Below are 5926 nucleotides of genomic sequence, written 5' to 3'. Positions count from 1 at the left end.
CAACAAAATAACAAAATGATTATATTGATGTGAAATTTAAAATAAAAGACAATCGTATGTTTACATACAAACAATCCAGTCATATCATCACGAATAATACCATGGTTGCACATATATTTTTAAGATGTATGTCATAAAACATGTACCATGTAAAAAGGAGCAGTTTCTTATGGTTCTCTATTTTAATCCCGAAGTGCAACGTTAAATAGACAAAAGTCTGTAGGGGTATTTTCGTCTTTTCATCATGACTTGGAAGTAGATAGAGATTTCACATTAAAATATTTACTCTTATCAGGTACCCATATCTCTCCACTACCGAACATATCGCTCAGGATGATTAAAGTTATGTCAAGTACTCTTGCAACTATCACATATGGCAAACATGTAGTGAAGCTGAGCATCGGCTCATTGCCAACAAAATCTTTCAAGTTGGAATTTTAATAGAATACAATATCAATATAACACACAAAGTAAGAAAACTCAAAATTGAAATATAACATGCTCTTCTTGGTCATGCATCTGCAAAGTCACAAAAAGTAATTTAATTTCATCACATTCCATCAAATAAGAAAAGTAAAAAGAGAAAATAAATAGAATGGTTTCATCTTGTCTGATAACTACATCATCCTTATGAAATGGGGAAAGAAATACATTCGGATGTATGGATTGATTCCTAGCCTACAATCTTTAGTACATAGAAGAAAAAATATTCAAAAGCTTGTTGAAGCTGAGTAGAGAGTAGAAAGAAGACATCATTCCACAAATACCCAACTAACTTTCGTCGGTCCATACTCGCCACCTGCAAAAAAAATCACATCTTGCTTTATTTGTTTTACAAAATGAATTCACAGTGTGTGTGTGTATGTATGTGTGTTAAAAAGAGTATCAGAGAGAAAGAGGTTTCACACCATGTAAAAGATAAATTTTAATGAGTTCCACGCAATTTTAGAGGTGTAAAAGGTACAAACCTTATTTTTGGTAATCATAAAGCGATGCTGCGGATGTTGAAACATAACTATGACACGTACATCGGCGATAATCACTTCCTCCACTAAATAAAACTATTTTCTTTATGGTAATTGCATAATTGCAGGGCTTGACATCATGAAGTTGCAGTGTTTTCCAACATGGCTATATGACACATTTATGCTGATATAGTTGCATCTTCAAATGGAAATCAATTACAAATGGAAATACAAAAACAAAAGTCAAAGATAAATATGATGTACAAAAATAATGCAATTATAAAATTTAATTTCTATAGGGAACCATCTGTTTTTTTTTTTCATTTATATACTATATAATTAAAAGTTGCTGTCTCATTTATTCGAACAAATATATAAAACATATATCTAAAGTACTATTGTACAACTTTGGATCCTGTTTGACTGTTTCTTCAACCTCGATGAATTCATCATTAACCATGAAAACTTGAAACCAATAAACCAGATGCCAAACTAAAACATTTAATACAAGTGAAATTTGATTTTAAATTAATCAATTGCTTCAGGAAAAAAAAACACATGGTAGACATAACCAATCAACTCAAAGAAGATTGAATCTATGTAGAAGGGAACACTAACCTGCACCATCAATATTCAACTTGGATCTGCTAGAAAGTTCCTTGTGTGTTTAGCCGGTGGAAAAAATAGAATATTCGATCTACAAATATAGTAAGAAAAGAAAAATATTGGATTTGTAAGTACAAATAAGACTTTCAGATACAATAATCCTTAAAGCTTGCAAGATGCAAAGCATAAAAAAGAAAATTCCAAATTAAATTCGGCTACACCTCAATAACTCATAAAATTTGGAATATACCAAAATCACGAAAAAGCGAACGAAAAGCCTTCCGATCTTCCACCCTACGCATATATAAGAACAACAGGATCATCCTTAGCTTGACTAAGAACAACCCATATGACGTGTAAATGGCCACAAGACCAAGAATGTAACTTTTTGGGAAATCCATACCTAATCATTGAAATCAAACCCATTAACTGTGAAATCGCAGGAGAAATCAAGATCAGACATCGTCAAAATCGTGAAATCGTAGCAGAGAAATCAAGTAAAAATCAAAATCTTACCAATAATAACCGATATTGGAGCGATGGTGAAGGATTAAAGTTTTTTGATGTCTTTAGGGCTCTATTTCATAGCTTCCTTCACTTCATCTGTGGAAAAAATTTGATTAAAAAAATCGGCACGTCCGACGTACTGAAGCCCTAATCCATCAAATACAAATTTGGATACAATTTAGTTGCTGATTTCTTGCAATTTAGAAAGAAATCAATCTCATTATATCCCTGATTTTATGAGATCGTGGTATACCAAATTTCCGGCTATATTTGGTTCCTTATTTTCAGGAATGAAAATGAAGATTGAAGAGTAGGAGGCGAAGATGTCGAGTTCTGACCTTTTTGTTTAATTATTTAGTAATGGTTTGGGCGGGAATAATTTTCTTAGAAAATGACATGTGTAATGTAGGTTTTTATAAGAAGGAGATGTGGCACATTAGAGAGGTTTTTATTAGGAAGAGGGATAGTTTACAATATAATTTATTATTATTCACAAAATAAGAAAGAAAATGATATACAAGAAATATATAATTAAAAAATAATTGATGCCGCTGCCAGGATTTGAACATGGGACTCGTGGGCTAGAAGAGCCGAGCTGCTAGAAGGTTATGTTTGAATTGTGCTACAGCGGCTTATATTAAATAATCATTAGTAAAATTTCATTAGCCTTACATTTATTGATGAATATTTCGTTTCTATTCATCTCGCACCCCTTAAGTTTCCCCTTCATGCGACATTTTTTTAAAAAAAAACCCGACATTTTTTATATAATACCATCTAGGTTGATCAATAGCAACGTGATCCCATCTAGTCTATTACTTATTGAATCTTTGAATAGTAAAAACCATATTTTATTTGTGCCATTAAAATTTGTTGATAAAACATGTCTTCCCATTAACCAATACCTAATTAAGTAGAGAACCCAATAGTGATGGATAAATATTGCTAAAAACCTTCAAAACATGTTGGAAAAAAATGAAATTTGATAGAAATATATGTAGTAATTAGGATTTGGGGAAAATGTGGTAGTGTTAAGAAGTCCATAGTTTTATCTTGTCAATCTTTATCCAAAATATGTAGTTGTATTATTTGTAAAAGCCATCCCGAGTTGATCCAAGTACCTATTTTTGTCTTCGTGAATGCAAGATCATATTAAAATTTCAAAATTTGCAAAAAAATAAGTTTGTTAATTTCTATGATAAGAGAATTCACCACTTTTGCATATACGAGAGATGGGGTGGAGCTTGTGTCCCACTTTGAAAAAGATTGCAATTTATCCCTTTTGACATCATCTAATGCATGCACACCAACCATTATTGCTAATAAAAGGGCTATAAAAATTGTAGGCCGTATTATGTCGGTCGACTGGCTACAAGAGATTAGTCGATGGCCTTAAATTGTAAATCAACTAAATTTTTAAAAAAGTAAATATGACTAATCGTATAACAAAGTAGGTAAATACATACTAATATCATTACAAATTTAGTTAATATGACAAATCTAACACTGATACTTCCTTAAATAGTTTTTATTTTGATAGAACTTTGATGAAGATTCTAAAAAGTTCATCGGCTTGGACAACTTTACTAATTGTCTAGGCATGAATTAATCGTTGGGTGTCACCGAATCGGCCGCATTCGACCTAGTGATTAATCGGGGACTAGTCGAGACTTTTATGACACTGCTTTGTATTAGTCGGGCCCCAAAAAACATTATCTAAATGGGCTAATGTTTAATATCGTTCAAATAGTTAAATGTATATAACTGGAATGTTATGATGAAAACTAAACTAAAATACATTGCTATAATAAGAACAATTCTTTAAATGCAATACACATAATTTTTTGGCATCACTTTTGCCACTTCCATTTACTTTTGATACTAAAATGTATTGGATTAGAATGTTATGATTAGCGAAAAAAACTAAAGTACATAACTATAATAAGCACAATAAAAAGTATAATGTTGTAAAAAGTATTAAATTTTAGTTCAATGTTATTTTGTTTATGAAGGTTAAAACAGAAGTACTATGCTAATAAGCACAAATTAAGGAGAGACATACGAGCGATATGCCATATGATTTATGATGATTACTTGAATAATATGGCAAAGTATTTTTCTACTTCTTTTGTCTACTTATCACACATGATTTTTTCTAGATATAGCAATGTACTTTTTTTCATATCTTTTTGGGTTCAGAGATCATCTGTAGAAGTTTATTTTTTATTGTATGTGTTTATACGTGACACCAGTCGATACGAAAAAACAAGAATTTACATGAATATATGTGTTTATACGTATTTATACGTTTCATGTGTGGACATAAATTTGTTTCGTGTCTTATACATATTTAAATAGGTAAATTCATGTTTGATACATGTAAGACATGAAACAAGAATTTAAAATACATTTCTACACGAATAAACATGAAACATGAATTTCTAAAACATGTACACGGTAAACTCACATCGTGTTAATCGTGTCGTATATCAAAATGGCGGGGTCTATTTAAAGGTAATATCATGTTATTACCAAGCTTACTTGATGCTTTCATGGTGGGATTTGAAAGAGTGATGAAACCCCATTCTTGTATGGAAATAAAATATATTGATGTTTTTGTAATAAGGCTTGGTAATCATATTTCAAGGGCTATATTTCAAATTCATGGTTAATTAGTTGAAAACGAGAAAATTACTATAAACCCTAGTTTAGGTAATTTGATAGATAAGTGAAATTAAGCTTATGTATTGATGGATTAAGACTTATACACAAGTTATTCGTGAAGTATAACTAGTTTTAATCATGAGATTAAGCCCTATAATTATGGTGGAATTGTTGAATTAAGTTGAAACAAAAATTAGTTGTATCTTGAGTTGTGATTCTAAAGTTGGTGTCCCATGTCGACACAAATTTGTTTCATGTCTTAAACGTGTTTAAATATGTAAATTCATGTTTGAGATGTGTAAGACATGATACACAAATTTAAAGTACGTGTCAACACGAAACACAAATTTCTAAAACATGCACACAGAAAACTCGTATAGTGTTAATCATATCGTGTATCATATTGGCAAGTCTAATTAAAGGTAATATCATGTTCTTACCAAGATTTCTTGATGCTTTTGTAACATCCGGTTTTGGGATGTTTCCATATTCGGAAAGACAAACTTTAACTTGATCAAAAGAAGGTCTCGAGCTTTAATGGAAGAAGTTTTGGACCTAAAGGAATGAGTTTTGTGGGTTAAGAGAATAAGGCTTTAGACTATAAGGGTTAGTTTTGGGCTGGAAGCAGTTTGACTTAAGCTGAGTGCCTTGCTGGATCGGGACCTTCTCGACACGACATTTAAGGTGTCATAATGCGAATCTCCCTATTTGGGTCTAGGCTTATGTCCTAAGTATTTTGACATATTTAAGAGCATTTAACCTAGGGTTTCGGCATTTTCAGCCTTCATCACCTTCTTGAGTGTAACGCCCGTAGATTCGGGCTAGACAATTAAGATATAATAAGCGATAAAATGACATTTTGATAGAAGGTTTTTCGGTATAAATAATCTTAACCGAAGTTATATTATATGTGACAAGGATTCCGTACATATAAATAACTCTAAAATCCAATTTCGTATGAAGAAGTTATTCTTCTTCGAAGTTTCGCGATTAAACCGACATGGTTGTGCGCGTCGTAAAAAGTAAATTTTAGATAGGTTTGTTATTAGCCTAATCAATTTAAACGAAATTCATAGTAATCGTAAAACTAAGAGTGTGCATATATAGAATGTCGAAAACGAAGCTCGTATGCGAAAGTTATGGCAGTACGAAGATTCGAAAAAATTCCCGTTGAGGGTGATGTG

General features: G+C 31.6%; 1 long non-coding RNA gene across 4 annotated transcripts; it reads right to left on the bottom strand.

Moving 5' to 3' along the window:
- Positions 1–537: 537 nt before the first annotated feature.
- Positions 538–2450, bottom strand: LOC145156748 (uncharacterized). 4 transcript variants are annotated; one of them, XR_013736901.1, is made up of 6 exons: positions 2417–2450; positions 2088–2225; positions 1822–1974; positions 1584–1662; positions 969–1164; positions 538–799 (listed from the first exon to the last, which is right to left on the bottom strand). It is a non-coding gene; the product is annotated as an uncharacterized LOC145156748 (long non-coding RNA). The 4 variants fall into 4 exon arrangements; XR_013736900.1 differs by lacking the exon at positions 2417–2450 and having other exon boundaries at positions 1822–2000; positions 2088–2403; XR_013736902.1 differs by lacking the exon at positions 2417–2450 and having other exon boundaries at positions 1793–1974; positions 2088–2403.
- Between the last annotated feature and the right edge of the window lie 3476 nt (positions 2451–5926).

The sequence above is a fragment of the Lactuca virosa genome, chromosome 2 (assembly GCF_052849685.1).
Source record: "Lactuca virosa cultivar CGN04683 chromosome 2, Lactuca_virosa_CGN04683_v6, whole genome shotgun sequence".
NCBI classification, from domain to species: domain Eukaryota; kingdom Viridiplantae; phylum Streptophyta; class Magnoliopsida; order Asterales; family Asteraceae; genus Lactuca; species Lactuca virosa.
This window is presented reverse-complemented; position numbering and strand designations above follow the sequence as displayed.